The sequence below is a fragment of the Vulpes lagopus genome, chromosome 19, assembly GCF_018345385.1.
Source record: "Vulpes lagopus strain Blue_001 chromosome 19, ASM1834538v1, whole genome shotgun sequence".
Taxonomy (NCBI): domain Eukaryota; kingdom Metazoa; phylum Chordata; class Mammalia; order Carnivora; family Canidae; genus Vulpes; species Vulpes lagopus.
In genome coordinates, this window is record NC_054842.1 from 15,358,841 (window position 1) to 15,380,808 (window position 21,968).

Below are 21,968 nucleotides of genomic sequence, written 5' to 3' on the forward strand. Positions count from 1 at the left end.
TCCCACCAATAAAAGATTCACCACTTTCCATCCATTGGTAATGGCTTACAAAGTTGATTTTATAATGGTCAGCTTCTCACTATACCTACGAGTGATAGAACTAAGTTTCAAATCCCCACGAATAAGTGATTAAGTCTATGGCAAAGAAACAAGTATCTACTTTCTGTTCACATTTGAAGCCTCCATTCTTGGAAATGACTCAGAATTCAGTACAGTCTCTTCTCAATTATTACCATGAAAATGCATTTTCCTATCACACCAGAAATTGTTATTACTTTCAGATGTCTTGAGGGTCACCAGCTACCCCAATTATAATCCCCAAAATGCTATTTTACCAAACGCATGATGTTTTATGAAGATTTAATAAGAAGGATGAAGTTACATAGACCAAGAGGGAAAAAAAAACCTCTTTGCTTTTAATCCAATTAAATGAAATCCAATTAGCACTGTTTAACATGGTCCCTAAAATGATGAGCTAAATTCTTCATTCCCAGAATGAAAATAGCTGTAGTTTACTTCCTTGTTTGAGGGTAATAATTATTTTAGGTGGTAGGAGCTGGAAAACAATAATTCTATATACATTAAATAGGCAGAGATCCATACAGAATTATAAACTACTTAAGATGAATATATTCTACTACTTAGTTAAAGAGAGTAACAAAATGGGAAGCCAAGGAGAGCTGGCATGGTCTAGGGCCATAACAGAGCAGGGGTCATTGTGCAACATTCTAGTCTCTGATGGATTCCTGAAGAGCAGAGCAAGCTCAGGCAAATCACCTCACTTCCCTGAACTTGGCCAAACTGGGTGTTTGTTACATGGCTTACTAAATATAAATGAGTGGGGCTAGAGAGGGATAATAGAATAGAAATACTTAGAAAGGTAAAAATGTTTTACCTGAGACTGTCGGTATGGAAAAGAGTATGGATTTTACAATTAATATAGACCTGCACTCAAAAACACTCTAATGAGTAAAAGTGGGCAACATGACTTAATTTCCTCGAATCTCTTTCTAAATACAAAGGGTAATAATATATACTTCAAAGAACTAGTTGAAAACAAATGAGAGAACATATGAAACATTTTGATTGATTCTTTAGTATTTCTTAACGTCACTTTTATGAACTTCCTAGTTATAAACTTACATATATCATAATGAAGTATTTTACCACTTACTTTATACATGCCTATGTATGAAAGCACTGTTTGTTTGTTTGTTTCCCTCTAATGAGCCAAAAGGATTATTGCCAGTGGTTAGCTCTTCCCATTCTCTACAAGGGTAGCATGGCACTTAGGACAATGATATCTCACAGATGGCAAACTAAGACATAGAAGAATACGATTAAATTAAAAATATGATTAGAAAGCATCAAATAAAGATAGTTTTTAATCTATTCAAAAAGGATTCATCTTATTCTATTTCTTAAAAAGATATATATAGTAAGAAATGATAAAAAAAAAACACAAAATATACTTTATTTGCTATTATTTCTGTTATACCGCTAAAACATAGATACAATTATCTTGGTAAACAAACAAAACAAAACAAAACAAAGCACATAGAGGAAATGGAGATCCTTGACATCTAAAACATAGACTTAGTTTTAGGAGACGTAACAAGAGCAGCTTTGTGTTTGATATGATGGATTTGGGCAAAAGGTATTCCTCTCTTTTAAGGACATTTGACTTTTGAACAGAAGGAAAGAATTGGCATTTTGCCAAATCTCACTAGTACAGACTTGGAGTTAACACTCTAAAGAATATGAAGAAGAGGCAGATTTTGAGACACATTCAACTTCCAATTGATCTGGCCATGAAAGAAGGTATTCCCTCCATTCTCAAAATTGCCCTTTAAGTCAAGAGAGCATTTTAATACACGTTGGTGAAAAAAGACTTAACAAATCTCATTCTGTCATAGGGGGGTGGGGATAGCACCCCAGTGGTGATGCAGAGCAGTCAAAAAGGGGAAAATATTTTGGAAAAATTAGTGAGGGGAAGACAGTCTTCATGGGGTTGAGGCTTGTGCATTAGGCTCCTTAGCTAGAATGACACCACCTTTGGTTTCATTTTCTGCTTCTGCCATCTAGAAATTCTTAGCAATTTTTGAATAAGAGGCCTCACATTATCATTTTGCACCCCACTCTTCAAATATGTAACCAGTCCTGGGGGAAGACAGACAAATTCCATGACATTTGTCCCTACATGTGGTTGACATCTCTCTGAGGATTGAGCCTATCGCTTGGAGACTGTTGCTCTGACAGAAGCAGTTGGTCAGTAGACCTGTCCTCAGCAAAAATGCAAGATAATGTTTATGTCCAGCTCTATCTCTTCTTGCACCATTTCTTGCCTTGGTGGTCATCTTCTTAGGTACTTATTTTTCTCTTGCAAGCAACAAAATATGCTCCCCCACCTCCCCCAGAACATCATCTGAAATCAGAGCTCTGTATTATTTTGTGATTCTAAGTCAACATTTCATCTCTTCTCAAGGCATTTCTACTTCAGGCCTTCCTCTAATGTATTCATTTTCCCCTCCTCTCTGTAAAAGGAATTTCTGGCATCTCTGATTTGTCAAGAATATATGATTTTCGATAGAGGCTCTTGCTCAAAATCTTAGAACTGCGGTTGGGAGGCAACAGTTTATTTAATACCACCGCCTCCCTGCCCTCCACTAGAAAGATGTGACTTTTCTGACAACATTATCCTGTTCTTAAAAAAAAAAAAAAAAGAAAAGAAAGAAAGAAAGAAAGAAAGAAAGAAAGAAAAGAAAAGAAAAGAAAAGAAAAGAAAAGAAAAGAAAAGAAAAGAAAAGAAAAGAAAGAAAAAAAGAAAAGAAAAGAAAAAAAAGAAGAGAAAAGAAAAGATAAGGTTTACTTGAGGCCTATCTATTTCATAGGGCTACTAGGAGTTAAATAACAGCCATGAAGCTCTCTCTTCTCCCATTGCTTAATAATCATGATTAATGACTGCAACACAGTGCTCTTCAGCCATTTTTGGACAACCAGAGATCAGAAACTCAGATCAGAAATTTTGTATCCGTGAAGACCTGCAGCCACTTCCAGGCACTCACATCACACAGGAAATACTGACAGAGAGAAAAAGTGATCTCTTATTAGGCACACTCCAAAGCCCTTGCCTCCAAGATTTTTCCATTTGCAAATGCCATTTGTCTTAGTCTTTCCTCAGCCAGACAAGGATAATGATGTGAATTCAGTGTTGGTGAAAAGGAACTTTAGGTCTAGAGCTTGAGGAACGAGGCCTCCCTACTCATCTCCAGAAGAATTATGGCAGGAGGTGTAGAGAAAGCAAGGTTCCCCCACTAACCTATCCCTTTACACCCTCTTGCCTGGGAGGAATCATAGGCAAGGAGAGAACAGCAAGAGGGAAAGGATGGCAAGGAGCCTCCCAGCCTGCAATGGCTGACCTTTCAGTGGGGTTGGCCAACAAAGATGCCAATTAGTCGTAAGTGTAGCAGGGACAAACAGGGGAGGCACTCATTTGAAATTAGCAAGGAAAACACCCCCAAGAGTCATATCAAAATTGATGATGCTGGTCTACTGATCCACAGAGGGGTGACAAAGTTGGCTCTGAACTACACTGGGAGTATTGACTCATGGTTGATATAGTGGTTATTTAATAATTATATATTTAAAAGGCATCAACCATGCAAAAACAAAAATCTCATGTACATATGTAATAAGAAGTAAGAAAGGAAGGAAGGCAGGCAGGGCAGCCAGCTGGCACGGGGGCTGTATACTGGACCAGTATAATCTACATAAATAGACCAGCAACTTTTAAATATTAGAGTGCATCAGAATTAACTGGAGAGCTTCAAAAACACAAGTTGCTAGGGCCCACCCACAGAGTTTCTGATTCTGTAGGTCCAAGGAGGAGTCTGAGAATTTGCTTTTCTAACAAGTTCCCAGATAATGCTGAAGCTACTGGTCCAGGCATCACACTCTAAGGACCACTACTCTAAATCTTCATAGGAGAGAAACTATTCTATAGTGTACTGAGGACATAGTGTTGTGCTGATGGCAAGCCAATTAGTCTTTTTTGTGTCTCAGTTGACATCAATCCATAATGTATGAAACATTTTACTTGCTTTTATATAATTTGCAGGTGAGGTATAAAATACATCCTAAGACTCATTTACGATATTTAAGATGCTGGATTGATATTCCATATTTTAGCTGGCACATATAAAGGAATGCAAATCAAAGACAAAACAGATGTGAAGCTTGTTCAAAAAAGCTTGAAGAAGGCCAAAAAAGCTTGAAGAAGGCAGAGGTAAGAGCACAGACCAAGGGAGGTAGGTTTTGTTCCCAGCTCCTTCCATCTTTAACTGGCCTTAGATCTTGGGCCTATTATTGAATAGAGGAAGAACTCTGTTTTCTCATCTCAAAAATGGGAAGGCCAAAATAAAAGACTTAAGTCCCTTCCACATGTACCATTCTAACCTAGGTTATCAGGTACTCAGTGGACTTGTTTTTCAAATAGTTAGTTCTTTCCTAAAACTAGAGTGATCAGATACTATTTTGTACCATAAATGTAATTTAGAAAAGATTGACCTTGCGAAATATGTCCCTTAACTATGACCCTGGAAACACTGAACATTGGTAGAGATGAGCAGTACTGTGAAGTTGCTTTGCATCTATGCTTTAGGTTTATAAAGTGACTCTACCATTACATCAGCCCTTGGTTGTGTGCAGCTACATCTAACATCAGAACACACAGCAAAATATACAACATAATTTTCCTGGCATATTCCTAAGACTGTGGATCACTCAAGCTATGCAGTGGCCGTTTCTCTAATAGGAAAAACAGTTTTGATTGACTGGGAGAACTTTCCCACATTTTTTTATCAGCTAATTCTAGGACGATATGCTGGATTGCTAGAAGTTAATACTGTGATCACAATGTTTTCATTAAGTTATAAACATCTCTGTAAATGTCCCTCAATTTTAGAATTGTAAGCATTTCACAATAAAATTACAGTGATCGCACTTTCAAAAACACAGTTTCAGATTTTCTAAAGCTATGCTTTAACACATCAAATAGTGTTAGAAGGCTAGAGAAAGGAAGAAGGTACATGGAATCTGATCTTAATTTCTTTCTAATTATTTAAATCCAAAAGGATCATGATCATACCACTTTTTCTTCTCTTAAGACTGAACAACCCAAAGGCAAAGTAGACAGCATCAAGTCTGGGTTTGAATATCTTTATTAGTAGTTATCAGCCTGTTAGTGTTCATCTGAGTTTACCTTTGGCAATTTGCTAAACTTTCTGAGCTTCAGTTTCCTCCTCATAGAGGGACTAATAACTTCCTTGTAGAATTACATGAGGGGATGCATATAAAGTCACTCCGATGATACCCAACACATGGCAGCTGATTAATAAATTATAGAAGTGGTTATGCTTCTTAGAAGGGCTCAGCCTTCCTAGAAGGCAGTCCTCTAGTCTAGTACTAAAATCCCTGCCATCCAGGATGGTCAGGCCCTCAAGCTGTGAACACAACTTCACAAGCTGGCTGTGCCTTTCTTCATGTAGAACTACATATGAAAAATCAGTATTGGCATGTCAGCAGACCTCAATATTCTGTTTCATTTTAATACCTGCATTACAGTTTTATGTGAAGGATGACTTTTGGTAAGTGTGATGCCTTGCTAACAAACATAAGTGCTATATTTTATTTTGGATCAGAAAGCATCTTTGAGCAAAATAGGTTATACATGCCCACAAAAGTATATTGACTCTTAAGCCTGAGAAAATTAACAGAAAGCCTGTTTCAAACTGTGCTTACCACACAAAACATGAAGAAAATGTCAAAATATTTTTTCTTACTTGTTTGAGCACTATTTTTAGATGATTTTTGAATAGAGAACACATATTTGTTAAAGACACCGAATTCATACCAGATGGAGGCTTCACTATGAAGTTATGGGATGCAAAAAGATCTGGTTTTCCTTTGTTAAGAAAAACCAGAAAGCCTGGTCAGCTGAAAAATCAAGGTTATTCAAGCCCAGGCTTAAGAACCTCCATGAATATTTTATAATAATTTTTAATACATTTAGAACACAGCTCCCTTCAAAAATAAAGCAGAATAAAAAAACAAAATCAAAGAGGAGGCAGGAGGCGGCAGGGAGGAAGGAAGGGAGGAGTTGAGAGGAAGGAGAGGAGGGCCTGTAGGGAGAAGAGAGGAGGAGGGAGAGAAGGGGTGAGGAAGAGGGGAGAAGGAAGGTTAGGAAGGAGTGGAGGGAGGGGGAGGAGGGCTAAAAAGGGAGGAGGAAGGAGAGAAGGGAAGGAGGGAGAGGGAGAGGTCTTCGCATAGTTCACAAATGTACTTTTTTGGTCTCTTTTTACTCCATTTAAACTCTTCCCCGTGAAAATGCATCTCCCCCGTGGAGCTGAGTTGGGTGGCTGCACGGATTTGGCTTTGGAATGCTCACACTTCAGACGTGACAGACGTTGTACAATGAATGGGCAGTCCCAGAGTTACGAGTTTCTCCCACATACCAAATACATTAAGTAGCAGTGGAGTGCTTGGAAGAGCCTTGGCACTGGGCCACTCTGTAACAGGAACTTGCTTGGCAAAGAGCAGCTTTAAGCACATTTGCTATGTGCATATTTGTAGCAATTTCTTTCCCTTTTAGCCTCTTGAAACTGACATGGGTGGCCAGTTTTTTGAGGATGTCCACCACTGAACAACATGCAAAAGCCAGACCTTCTAGAATTTGCTACAGAGGCTCTGTCCACAATATCTACAGATTCTTTCCCTGATCATGCCAACATGCATTATATGGATACCTACCACATGAGATCCTCCTCTGTGGTGAACTGAGACTTAAAATACTGTATTAACATTTATCACTGGAGATTAAATCAAAACCAAGAAGGAGGTAACTATTGTCTGCTCTATCACAAAACTGGCAAAATCAGATATGTTAGGCTTTTGTGGGAAGCACCTATAGCACTGATCAAGCAGTCTAATTGTAGCAGTTAACCATTAAAAAAATGTCAAACATAACTAAGAAGCAGATTTATTTTCCAGTTTGTTAACAGCAAAAAAGGCAGACCTGCAGTCAGGAGGATAATGCTTGCTATTAAAACGTAACTGATGAATGCTACAAAAAGAGTATTTGTCATCAAACAATACTTCCATTGTAAAACAATTCCAACCTATGCATGAAAGATTCCAAACGCTAGTACAGCATTCAATTTGATACTGGAGTTTTATCATATTATTTCATGCGAAGAAGAATTATATACTCAATCTGTCTGACAGCTTTGCATATAAAGAACAGTTTCTGCATGACAAATGTGGTGAGCTTATTAAGTTACCAATATACTGCCAAGCCATATTGTCTCAGCGACAGCAGACCCAAAATATTTTCAAATGATTTTTTAAAAGGGCAATGCAGAGAAAGCTTGAACAGCCACATGTTCTGACTTTAATAAAAGTCACAACTGCAGGAACATTACCTTATATCTAATTAGAACAAATCATCCATAAGCCTCATTTAGCCCATATTTAGTCTGTCACAGACTTTTATTTTTTGAGATAGTTGGAAATATTAGTTTTTGATTTATTATCTGCTACCTCACAGCTGCAAAAACAACAACAAAAGCAAACCACTATTAAAGTATATGTAAAAACAGACTGCTTTTTCTTTCTTAAAAATATAGAGACAGGAGCGTCTTTACAAACTTTCTTGTATGATGGGTAGAAACAAACTGCTAAGTATTGCAAAAGATGACTTTAAGAAAATATTTCATCAAAATTAGAAATAGAAAGTAATTCCAAGCAGACTAGCCTCCTCATTTTCTCATGAGCTTGAAGACATCATTACTTTCAATCATGGAGTGAATGAAAACCACTAAATTATATTTGCATTGCAAACAGGAATTATGAAAAGCTTGGATCATAATCATGTTAATAAAAACAAAAGGATATGAAACAACTGGGACTCTAGTATTAGTGTCATTAACAAGGACACTGTGAAGGACCACTTGCTAGATTTCTGGTACTATGTTCCACATTTTTGACCTAATTGTTCTTATTCTCATTTTCATAGTAACTCCTAATATAGTCCCATTGCACAGATGAGGAAGATAAGACACAGAAGTATACAACTTGCTCAAGGTCATGGGGCTAGATACAAATCAGGTCTGTTTGATTAAGCACTAAGCTCTTGACTGCCCTTTTATCATATTTCCTTGCTCCACTAGATTGGGGGTAGTTTCCTCACATAAATAAAAACTAAGTAGAGTTGTCAGATGATCCTCTGACAAGCTGTCAGTTATGTCAAAAATCATAGCCTAGTCACACTGAAACAACAAAGGCAACTTTGTCTTTCTGTACTTATTTGATAACTATGTGATGGAGACATGACTTGGTCACCTGCATCACTCTTTGTGGAATATTTCAAGACAAACTCACACCATTTACAGGGGAAACTGAAAACAGAAAACAGAAACTATTGCAAAATTGCCTTAAGTGTAGCTTCATTACAAATTTAAGAGTTAAGATTTCCAATAAATTGAAAGTAGTTTTGAAAAAAAAAAAAAAAAGAAAGTAGTTTTGTTTGGTTTGATTGCTCTCTCTCCAGTACAGTCTAGAGTTAAAGAAGAATGAATGCATGAAGCACAATTTTTTTATGTATATTTTCTATGTAGCCCCATGACTTCTTTAAGTCACTTACCCTGTGCTAAATGTTACGTGTGATGATTCTGTATTCTATTGCCACTGCTTCTTAAATGGTCAGAAAACCTTAAAAGTGTCCTGGATGCCAATAGCCACTGCCTACCTCACCTTCAATCACAAGAATAAAGAAAACAATCTACCAAGTAGTGTCATTCCATGATAGGCACAGACAACTGATTTAAAGATAGACTAAGTAGCAGTTTTGGAGTTCACCAAGACTGTTTTCCTTCTTTTTTCTTGGATACAAAAGTAGTACGTGCAAATATTACTATACACATAGATTATATCCTCATACATATATAATTTTTCAAAGATTTTATTTTGATAGAGTGTGCACGCACACATGCACCCATGCGTGTGCATGGGGGAGGGGCAGAGGGAGAGGAAGAGAGAAAATCTTAAGCAGATTCTGAACTGAATGTGGAGCCCAACATGGGGCTCACCCCCATCTCACAACCCTGAGATCATGGCTTGACCTGAAATCAAGAGCTGGACTCTTAACCAACTGAGCCACCCAGGCACCCTCACATATACTAATTTAAGAGGATAAAAACCAATAGGAAAAAACAAAACAAACAGTACACAGTCATTGAGTAAAAGGTTAGGTTCTCCAGTTACTAAAATGTTTCAATATTTATTTCTTGTTACTGAAAATTTTCTATATTTTAGAGAATAGTTGAGAAAATAATAACAAACAAAATCATATGCTAGTCTATAAGGGTATGAAGCCATCCTAGAACAATGTCATTATTTAATTATACTTTGAATTCTCATTTCAAAGTCAGCCTGCTAATGATTGCAGGAACATGCAACATAAATACAACGTCCTTATTTATTTTTCAGTGTTATCAATTATGTATTTGGAAAATAGATTTTTGTACTCCTAAGAAATAGGGTATCAGATTCATCTCATCTTTGTTTTATTTATTCAGTATTAATTGGAAAAAACATATATGGAGCACCAATTATGTGCAGGGCATACATACAAAGAGGGTATATAACTGGCTGTTTTAGATATTCATTTAAAACATTTAGAACTGAAGAAGACAACACCACCGCAATGAGTATGCTCTTCTCATTTCAGTCATAGCTTCTGGAACATTCATGACAAGTCAAGTTGTCATTGCTGTCCCTAAGCTAATTAGACATTGCATTCAGGTCAGCTTTCATTCTTGGAAAGATATTAACTTCCCAAATAAAGTATGTTTCTTGGTTAATATCCCTAAAGTATTTAAGACATACACAGAGAGTAGACTAGAACACATGTTCTATTTCTGGATAAAGATGCAAGGGAAAGAGCAAAGGTAGTTGAGAGGATGATCATGACTAGTTCTTGTTTTGTCCCCAGATGTAACATTCTCTTCCTACCTTGCCATTGGTCCTTGGTTATTCTGATATTTACTGGTAGGAGATAAAAAATTTTTTATTGAACTTAAAAGATATAAATCAGACCATGTTTCTGGAGCTGAGTTGAATAAACTAAAATAAAAGTGGTTAATCAAAGTGAACTGACCATAAGTACTTTACTACAAACATAGATATATGTAAGTCCTTTTAGCAGTTAGAAGGCAGGGAGCAACCACTGGAGAGCTCTGGAGAAGAAGACACCACTCAAGCTGCTTGTCAGGGGTTCTGATAACCAAGTATTCACCCAAGGAACTCATAGTTCAGTTTGAGAGACAAATTCTGTAATTAGAGGCAAGAGGCAATATATGCCAGATGCTCATGAACAAGCTGCTTTCAGAAGGAACATAAGAGAGATGTAGCACTTGAGGAAAACACCAAAAAAAAAAAAAAAAAGGAGGGGGAGCCATTCGGGGTTTGACTACCAAGTAAGCTCTGCAATTTCAAAAGACTCAAAGCAATATTATGGAAAAGCTCCTTTCAATCTTGGAACAACTGTTGTGATTTCCAAGGGCAGATCAGATGTTTATCATGAGAAAAGCATCTTTGGAAATCGGGTCAGTTAACCACATGAGGCTGAGGACTCTGCCTGCTAAATTTGAGGTAGATCACAGAGCAAGGACTGGTATCTCGAGTTTGATTCCCTGCAAGCGAAGTCCAAGATGAAGATGGGCAAAATTTATTAAAGAATTGTTCCCAGGATAAATTGGTAAGGACTTCAGTTGGGGGAGTGGGAGTGGGAAAGAAGAACATAACAGAAATGGGGAAAAAGCTAAGCAAGAGTACTTTTTCTAGTGAAGTGCTATAGAGAGTAGGTTCAGTTTGATCCCACTGGGGAACTACAGACTGCAAGTTACATGTTAGAGTTTGTCCCAACCGAAGGCAAAGGAGCTGGACTTTCATATACACCAGAGAAGACATGAACTCTTAGGCACCTCAGCACTCCACCAGCCCAAGGGCAACCCTCTGAAGAAAGTCCCAAGTTCTTGCCAGCACACACAAAGCATCCGCAGGCTGGATAATGGGAGCCCAGAAATGGTGAAAGGAAGTCAAGGAGGTTAGAGTGCCAACAATGGTAGTGCCCAGACTAATGAAAAATGGATGAGGATGTTCCTCATCTAATCCTCATGCCTCATTTTTTTCTGAGTCAATTCCTGGACCACACCCTCCTAGGACAGGTCCAGCCAATGCTCTTGTCCCCACACTAGCAAAAACATGCCAAGATAGCCCCCAAATCTGTGCATTAATCTAATGTTACAATTAGAGCACGTATGAAGGGAAGAACACTACTGGCTGTGAAATTCATATGTCTGCAAAGCAATTTCATCCCAGTGGCACAAGCAATTCAATCACCACCCTGGTGCTGCAGATTTAATAGCTTAATTTTCTATGGACTGACAACGTCCATCCTAACAAGCCCCTTGCGGAATGCCTCAGGACAAGGCTGCGCAACACATCATTTGGTGCTGTGTGCTTACATAATTATTCCTCCTCTAGAAGCATTTCACAGGGTGGGCAGCGAAGAATGAGTTAGCAGGGGGAACTTAGGCACTGCTTCAATATTTAGAGAACATAAGGTATTATTATAGGATTAATAAGCAAGGCTAGTTCAGCAATAGGGAAGGCTGCCAAGGGAGGCTGTGGAATTGCTATCACTGGAGATAATGAAGGCTGAGAATAGATACCCACCCAGAATGGATTTTATAGACAATAAAAATCTATCCCACTATTCTAGAAAAAGGGATGCACTATGTGTTTCACTGTAGGTCTCTTCCAGCCCAAATGATTTCATAAATTAGATAAAGCAGTTTAGTTTAAAATATTACTTATTAAGCATTACTTATTCCAAAGAGTATTCAGTACAGGGGTGGTTGAATGCAGAAGCTACTGAGTGACAAACATAACTGGAATTATAAACCATACTGGCACCTATAAACAGACGCCCACTCTGAAAACAGGACAATGAGAATCCAGGAAGGCAGATTTTTACAGTGGAGAAATAGAGACCAAAATACCACATAGCAGTATACTTAAATGTCAGGTATTTGGGGCCCAAATAAGCAACAGTTCTAAGTGTTAAGTCCATGCTTTGTTCAAATACTGCTTGATGTCTATGGCATGGAGACATTGAGCTCTGAATGCCTAGTCTATTCCGATGATAATGTCTAGAGATGTCATCAAGGATAATATGAATTTCACAAAAATTAGAATACTTGCAAAGGTGAATATTTCTAGAAGTTGGAGGAATGAATGCATTTTTCAAGTATCCTGTGAATATGACAAGGGGTTCAAATTTTCCAGGTCCAATCATGGTTTCTTTACATCAGGAATAAAATTTTAAAATTTCCATGATATAGTAGAGGACCAGTTCATCAATCAGATGCTGGGCCTGTGGTTAATTAGGCATGATGCCTGCTCAAGGAATGGCACACTGACACTTAATTTTCTTGGAATTAGTGAATTGAGACCATGATAAATCTGCCTAGGCAATACTATGCAGTGGCCTTTGGACAAAGATACGGCAGAGGATAAGAATCTTCTCTAAACTTTGTCCAGTTTTCTACAATACTATTCAGTGAATCAACCGTTAATACATTATTTCTTTTGGTTTCTTTTTTTTCTTTTCCCCCCTTTCTGTTTGATTCTAAGTCTTTTCATAAATATTATTGGTGGGGAGCTAGTTCTGTGGCTTTCACTGTATATACATTGGACACACACTGACTATAGAATCTGCTGTGATTTTTAAATTTTACATTCTGACATTAGAGAAACATTGTAAATCACTGGGACCTCTTAACCACCTGCCCTTCCAAATTTTAATTATACTAGGAGCTCTAGAGAATTGTATATACATTTTAAAGCCCATATGCTTACACTTGTATATGGTTCATGAAGAGTGGTTATTTATGGCTATGTCCTGAAACCAGAAAGAGTTCTCTTCAAAAACCTAGAGAAATTTTAATTGAACTATAAATGGAAAATACATAATATGTTGTGGAATTAGAAACCAAAAACACCTATGTTACCTATATACTGGCAGTGAATAATTTGCTTTTCAGAATAATATAATAATATTGGTTTGAATTTTAGAAAATTGATAAAATCATGACCTACTATACATTTAATAAAGATATCTAGAATGCTAAACTCTAGCTGAAAATGAGTATGTCAGGATCTGAAAGTTCTTGCATTTTTAAAAAAGCATTTATTCAGTATCTTTTATATGCAAAACACTGTATTGGGAACTGATGATTTAGTAGTAAGTTGAAAACTATCCTCAGCTTGATGGGGCTTTTGTATTAGTGAGGAATGAAGAAGAATCAAATTATCATGTAAAGAAATGTGAACTTGAAATTGTGACAAGGAAGCAGTTCTCTAAGCACCTAAAAAGGAGGATCTGATGCAGCCAAGGAGGTCAGGGAAGGCTAGTATGAAGAAGGGAAGGCTAAAATGAGATAAGAAAGACAAACAGAAGCTAACATTGTGGAGAAGGGAGAGAATACTTTTTAGACCATGGAGCATTAGCTGCCAACAAACTTACCTAGAGGTTTGGGGAAATAAGGACATTTTCCAGAGTTCTTAAGTCATTAACTATTGCGTGGGGTCTATGGTAAATAACAGATCAACACTAATTCTGGCATGAAGAATTGAGTGCTGGGAACAGTGTAATTTAAAAGGAATTGTATAATACTAAATATATTTTTGTTGTCGTTTAACTTTATAAGCTTTAAATTTTCATTTCAGCTTATATACATCTGTGATAAACAGAGATCTAGCACGTCTAATAAAATAATTACCACTTCATCATTTTTAAAGACTTTTCATTTCAACCTTCAGTTATGCACACTGTCACATACTCCTGGCTTCAATGGGAAATTTGCTCATTTTCTAAATCTAATGGACAACAGCCCAAGGTTTTATAGTATGACTAAACCATCCAAATGTGCTACATCATTTGAATGGGGGGGCACTTTTTGAAAAGAGTTGAAGGGCATTGCACTGTATGGGGCCATTAGCAATACGTACTGATGTTATAATAGACTAAAGCAGAGTAGGTCCCACTAAGTTAGCGCACTGCTAAATGATGCCATTTTCTTCTTTTCTTTGGTCATGAATAATCATTTATTGATAAAAGAAGAAGGCAAACACCCAACAACTAAGATGCAAGGACTGATATTGTGTTCTCTCATCCTCTAAAAAGCACTCCAAAGTGATGAATAACAGTTCTTTGGTGCTAATTGGTTCTGCTTCTCTGGAGAATGCTGGCTAATACAGGATGAATTCACTCAGGAGTAACGTGATCCAAACTGCCTTGTAGAAAGATAAATCTGGTGTCAGTGAGGATGTTAGACCCAAAAGGAAAGCCTAGAACTCAGAGTGACTTCTCAGAAGAATATTATCATCCCAGTAGTAAATTATGAAGGCTTAATCCACAGCTACGTGCAAAGTTAATAAAGCTTGGATGGAAAGGTAATTCAAGAATAGAATTGTCACACCTCATGGTACCACCCAGGTGGCCTAGGTAAATGAATGAAAGCAGACTCCAAGGGTTTCAACAGCACAGAAGACAAATGTAATAATACATTAAAGGCATAATAGCTCAGGCAAACTGGTAATGGAATTTTGATGCCTTAATTAAGGTAAACATTCTATTAAGATATATGAAATTGACAATATTCGAGGGTTTTTTATTGTTGTTGTTCATGAAAATGATAATTTTACATGGTGTAAACCATAAACAAATAATTTATGAGGATACCCATGAGTTTGGACCAATGGACTCAGTTGTTTCAATTCTTTGTCCTTTTTTTTTAACACTCAGTACATCAGTAGTTTTATTTCACTTGAATCTTTTTTTTTTAAGATTTCATTTATTTATTCATAAGAGATAGAGACAGAGGCAGAGACATAGGCAAAGGGAGAAGCAGGGTTCTCACAGGGAGCTCGATGCAGGACTTGATCCCAGAACCCCAAGATCATACCCTCAGCTGAAGGCAGACACTCAACCACTGAACCACCCAGGCATCCCCATCTGAATCTTACTTTGACTTTTGAGGATGATATTATTATATGTAATTATTTATTTTTTTAAGATTTTATTTATTTATCCACAAGAGAAACACACACAGAGAGAGAGAAGAGAGAGAGAGGCAGAGACACAGGCAGAGGGAGAAGCAGGCTCTATGCAGGGAGCCTGACGTGGAACTCGATCCCGGATCTCCAGGATCATGCCCTGGGCCGAAGGCAGTGCTAAACCACTGAGCCACCCGGGCTGCCCCTATTTAATTTTTTGAATAGATAATATATTAACATTTTTTTTTTAATTTCATATATGAAGAGCTATGACCATGAATCTCTTCTCACTATTTCTCAGCCCACTCATCCCCTGAAACCCATGAGCAACTTCCTGTGTTTCCTATACACATTGGTGTTTACTAGTTACAATAAAAAGAAAAAAAGACTCTTATTCCCTCCCTATGCACACGCCACTTTTTTTCCCCACAAATTGGGGGGAAAAGTACACTATAAAGTACAAGTTGTTCAGCACTTTGTTCTTTTCCACCTAACAAAATGTCTTGGAGATATTTCCAAAATAATACATAGAGTGCTTCCCAATTATTGTCTGTAGCTGCATAACATTCCATTATATGAACATGCCATAGTTTATTCAACATGTCTCTACTAATAGATATTTGAGTTGTTCACAAATTGCTGCTATTACAAGCAATGCTGCAATTCATAATTATTGGCATGTACCCTTTCACCTGTGTGCAGAGGATCTAGATGTGTAGGATAAATTCTCATAAGTTGGGATGCAGCTTTCATAACAGAAAAGAATGAAAGTAAAAGAAAAATAATAACAGAGATTAAAAAAAAGAAGGAGGAGGAAATAATGGAAACACGGCAAGCAGGCAGACTAGGACAGGAAAAGAAGGAAGGAATGAGAAATGAGGAAAAGCAGAGAATAAAAGAATGAAGAGAGGGAAAAGCTCTTGACCTCTGCAAGATCATGTGAGGGAAGTGATTAAACTGTAGTGCAGGGGTGGGGGGCGTCATGAGAGGCACGTGGGGAAGTGCAGGGAGCACTACAATGCTGGCCGAACATAACAAGGAAGTGACTCTTCCTGTCCAAACAATCCTACCTACTACAGTGACACAGGAGAGATAAGTTCCGAGGCTAAAAATACAGCACACAGAGGCAGACATCTCTGCACAGAGCCCAGGACGTGGCCATCCCAGGTGATCTAGCAAGTGAGCCACAGAGGGAAGCCACGTGTCTTGAAAAAGAACCAACTATGTATAAAGAGCTGGTCCTTGAAGCAAATGTAAACTGTATCAGTCAAAACCATGCATCATCTATAAATAGTCAGAAGGCCTTAACGATGAGAAGCTCACAAGAGTGCTGAAGAATGAAAAGGGGCAAATAAGGAATTCAAGAAGGAAAGAAGAATCTGGACGAGACCAAAATGCTCTGCTACAGGGACAGATGGTCACACCTGGGTCCCTGCTGAGGAAAAGGAAAGGTTAAAAAAAAAAAGAAAAAAGAAAAGAGAAGGAAAAGGAAAGGTTGAAATCAGTGTTCATGACTTACTTTTTAGAATTGCATTTAAGTATACCACATAGCAAAATCTGTTATTCCCACTCCAACGAGTTTTTTTGCCCCCCCCCTTTTTTTGATTTTACTTATTTATTCATGAGAGACGCAGAGAGAGGCAGAGATATAGGTAGAGGGAGAAACAGGCTCCCGTGGGGAGGCTGATGTGGAAACTTGATCCCAGGACATGACCTGAGCCTTAGATAGGTGCTCAGCTCCGAGCTACCCAGGCATCCCTATTTTTGTCCTCTTAATGAAGTCCAGAGTTAAAAATAAAAACAAAAATTTAAAAATAGAAAAACAAAAAGTAAAAAATAAATTTAAAAAAATAAAAATTTAAAAGCTAAATTGTGAAATATAGTGATCTATCTTGCAGTGAATTTATTTCCACACAGAGTGGACAAATCCAAGGAAAGAGACCCCATTTCAGAACCCTGTTTGAACAACGGTAATATATGACTGGTTGTGCTTTTTTTTTTTTTTAAGATTTTATTTATTTATTCATGAGAGACACAGAGAGAGAGAGAGGCAGAGACACAGGCAGAAGGAGAAGCAGGCTCCATGCACGAAGCCCGACGTGGGAATCAATCCCGGGTCTCCAGGATCATGCCCCGGGCTGAAGGCAGCGCTAAACCGCTGAGCCACCCAGGGATCCCCTAGTTGCACAATCTTACTGGCTTCATTAATATTTTCCAAAAATGCCTGCAATTGCATAATGCCCGAAAGAGCTTATTTTACGCCTGAAATTATTGCTAGACTTAAATGCAAGTCATGGGGGGGAAATGATTTTTTTTTTAAAAAAAAAAGGGGGTGTGTGAATGATATTAAGAGATATTAAATAGGTGATTTTTAAAATTTCAGCTAGAACTCATCCACCTAAGACAAGGCACACATTTCAGAACAGAAGGGAGGAAGAAAGGAGCCAAGAATACAACAGATATGTTACATAGGGCCTATGACTTTTGTTTCTTTCTATTGCTAATTTTACATGGTATACTGGAGCTAAACATGCTTTTCAGGTCATGTAAAGATCAGATACTACACTTGATCTTAACCAAGAGGCCAAGAAGTGATTAGGTCATGTAAAGATCAGGATATTGTAAGTCATACAGGAGACTCAAATCTCAGCATTTTCCAACTTCCATCTACCTAGTCACAAGTCGAAAATTATCAACACTGCTTTGTCCCAAAATTCAAAAGATTAAAGGAAAAATATGAGTTTGTGTACAGCTTTGGTTTCTGATTTAGGTTTTGTGTTGTTGTTTCTTTTTACTATGATAATAATAGATAATTCTGCAGCTACTATAAATTCTATCATGTTATGTGCTCCTGTTACAAAAATCAACTTTGTATGGTATATTTCTATCTTTATTTAGGAAAAATAACTTAGATATAAACTAGACTTCTCTCATTGTGATAATCACTGATGTGTGTAAGACATTTGATATTAACACAGCAGCCTCACAAATGGAGATTTTACAAGGGACATTCTCATTCTATCTGAGCCTCCTTCTTTCTCGAATTGCTCTTAACATTACAAACACCGACTTCTGCTCAGTTCTAAAGGATGAGACTAGAATTTGATGTTCTCCATGGTGATGCCAAGTCCAGCTCTTGGCACGTTGTGTGCTCTCAACGAACACCCATTAGGCAAATAAATGACTTCTAGCAAGAAGCGTCAAAAGCATAATCTTCAAACAATGGGCTGCTCCAGAGTTCTAAGCATCCCCATGAATTCTCTACCCTATTCATTTAATGGCAAAGGGGTGCTACTGTATTTAATGTAAGTAGCTAAAGAGCTTATGGCAATCATCTATAAACCCTATCTGTGGTTTGGCATTTAAGTATCTTCTAATGTTCACAGAAATTAACTCCAAGGAGCTATCTACAAATCCTTTGCAAATAGTGGGGGTTCCTTACATGACATATTTTCTAAGATGGAAAACCACTAGCTGTAGCTGGAGTATGGCCATTGTTTCTTTCACATGTGAGAAAATTATTGGCATGGCAACTGACTTGATGTAAACTAGGTAGTTCAAGAGAATTGTAGTCAAGAATACCAAGACTAAGATTTTCTATTCATAAAGTGAACTCCTTATATATACCAGATCTATCTGAATGTTAAAGAATGAACTTCGTGATCGTCTCCGACAAGTAAGACTTTCATTAGATAATAATGGTTTCAGAATATTACTGCTTTTTAAGTTATCCGAAGTTATTATAGCTTTGTTAGAATTCATATATTTTTATGTAAATAAGGGATATTTCTGAGTAAATAAATAGAAAACATTTTCACTAGATTAGAAACCTTTTAACTTCTTGTATCAGTGATTTGTTTTGTTTTAAAGATTTTATTTATTTATTCATGAGAGACACAGAGAGAGAGGCAGAGGCACAGGCAGAGAGAAAAGCAGGCTCCATGCAGGAAGCCCAATGCAGGATTCGATCCCAGGACTTCAGCATCATGCCCTGGGCTGAAGGCAGACAATCAACCGCTGAGCCACCCAGGTATCCTTCGTATCAGTGATTTGTATGATGTCTGCTTCTCTATGTACAGATATAGTAAATGTTGGTTGACCCATAAAAGGAAGGAGGTAAGAAAAAAGGAAATGAAGATAATAGAAAAGAGAAAAGAACTCTTCACAGAGGGAGTATCCTATAGAAAATTCTATAAAACTCTAACCATAGTGCCTGAAGATATCACTGTTAATTATTTTTCCACTTTTTAATCATGTGTTCCTGGGCACTCTTGTCATTATAGCCACTACTGTAATCTTTTATAGTGTCTAATTTCTAAAAATCAATAAAATGAAAATAAAACAATGTATTAAGCAGCTTTTCTTTTTAAAAGGAAAACACTTAGAACCACTAAATGTTACTAAGTAAAGAAGCATAGCAGTCAGAAGGGACAGACACGTGACAGGCTTCAGTGGCTATAGCCCTAAGCTGAACACTTCTAGCTGGCTTGGTGGCTTTGACCTTCATAAATGTATAAATTGCTTTCATTTTGAGTCATGTAACTGATTATTTGTATCCACGATGGAATGCTAGTTGAAAGGCAGGAAGCATATGGAACACTGATGTTGAAATAACAATTTGTGTTCATCTTATATAACACATCAAGATGACTCTAGCATTTCATAGACAAACGTAAGAAGAAAAAAATGCATGTTGACATATTTCCAATTTGGGTCTTCACTTAAAAGGGATAAAAAGCTATGTACATCAGCAACACATAACAAGTAGAGAAAGCTCATAATCTGAAATTCATACCTTATCTTATCACTTAGAAATAACTTACGAAAATTATAAAGTTTAGCCACACAAAAGACATTGTAATCTGAAATTTTCTTGTGGTCAAATTATTATTATTTTTATATTTTTCCATATACATTCCTTAAAAATTTAACTTTGAGGGATCCCTGGGTGGCGCAGCGGTTTAGCGCCTGCCTTTGGCCCAGGGCGCGATCCTGGAGACCCGGGATCGAATCCCACATCAGGCTCCCGGTGCATGGAGCCTGCTTCTCCCTCTGCCTGTGTTTCTGCCTCTCTCTCTCTCTCTCTCTCTCTCTCTCTCTCTGTGCGACTATCATAAATAAATAAATAAATAAATAAATTTAACTTTGAGGTAAATGACGGATATATCATTTGTTAAATGGGAAACAGTAAAAATCTCTCATTATTATATTTCATTATACACCAGATAATAATATAAAAATAATTATTTTCAATTCTAAGGAAGTTCTTAGGATCATCTATCTCAATGAAAAGGGCAACTATATCATAAAAGTTTGGGGAACATTTGTCTGATACAAAATAAAAAATACTGAATGCAAAGGGACTATTTGGAGACTATTTAGGTTGTAAATGAAGGAAGAGCTCTAGGGAGTTCTGTCTTCAGATTCCTTCCCCATGACATGAATAGATCCTTTAGTATCAGAGATGGCTAAGTTTCTTAAATACTAACTCAATCTATACCTCAAAACTTCCTGGTACTGCAGCTCAGGAGACAAAGCTCAAAGACTTTCCCAAGATCTTGGAAATAAAGAGCACCAAGGCAAGATCCATATTCTATCCTCTCTGACTTCAAAATCTATTCTTTTCAATATGCCATATTCTATTTATCTCATCTTTCTGTGAAAGGGTATCTTAATCTGGCATTTCAGTATCTCTTAGTAGCTACCCATTAAAAAAATACTGCACTTATTCAAACTCGTAATTCATAAATAAAAACAATATCCTTTCTCCAATGCATTTCTGATAACTCCAAGTTGCCTGAATAGCTAATCATAGCATTACTAATAAGTAGCTAACATAACATAGGAAATCAACCTAGTAGTAAATGTTTCTTTTAAAAACATTTCTCTGTAAGTGAATAAAATTCTCCCTGATTATTATTTCCAGGAATTAAGCATCTTCAAGTGATGCATGGTCTATCTGCAAATTTTTCTCTGTGACAACATAAATGCTTCCATTTATACACCTTAGAATGTTTCTAAGAAGGAAGATTATCCAGTTTATTAAACAATGAATGGCTCCTTTCACCTTTGGAGAGAACTTTTTTTTTTTTTTTTTTTAATGAAATTCCCTGAGACCATTTATTTATATGCGAGGAGTTTGATTTTTTTTTTTTTTTTTTAGGAGTTTGATTTTTAAGAGTTAAAATAAAACCAGGCATTCTGAATCTTTCAGAGGATTCGATTTATAAAACCCTCCCATTTTGTAGAACTTCTGCCCCTTCCCAATCAGGCAACTGTGGCCTCACCTAAAAGTTACCCAGCATACTGTGCAAAGGTGATCTAGATAGACATGAGAAAGCACAACCCATGGACTTACAGGAAAGGTCCGGATGAAATAAGCCTGTTGCCTCCTTTTACATAGTAGAGACAGAAAGTTCAGAAAGGCTGAGTAACTTAAGTACAATCTCAAAGACTGTCCTGGTCAATATCAGGTTTAAAAACTGAAATCTTTAAAAAAAAAAAAAAAAAAACCTGAAATCTGAGGCTCCAGTATCTCAAAAGAGATTTTATTTTTAATTTTTATTTTTACCATGTGCTTGCCAGAATATGAATGCAGAGGACAGGGTTTTATGGGGAGAGGGCATCAACTGACTGAGTCATCACCTCCTCTACCTCCCTGACAGCATCTCTACCACTTTCCACACATAGTGGAACTATTATAAGTCAAAGGAAAAGTGGTCATAAGAACTAAACAGGACTGAGCAGGCTCCCAAACTCAAGACAGAAAATGCAACTGAAATGAGATAAAG

The 21,968-nt window shown here is 37.2% G+C and overlaps 1 protein-coding gene and 1 pseudogene across 21 annotated transcripts in view; both read right to left on the reverse strand.

Moving 5' to 3' along the window:
* RBMS3 (RNA binding motif single stranded interacting protein 3) overlaps positions 1–21,968 on the reverse strand; it is a 1,727,904-nt gene that overhangs the window by 623,902 nt on the left and 1,082,034 nt on the right. The window lies entirely within an intron of this gene.
* On the reverse strand, positions 17,637–17,773 carry LOC121479159 (annotated as a pseudogene).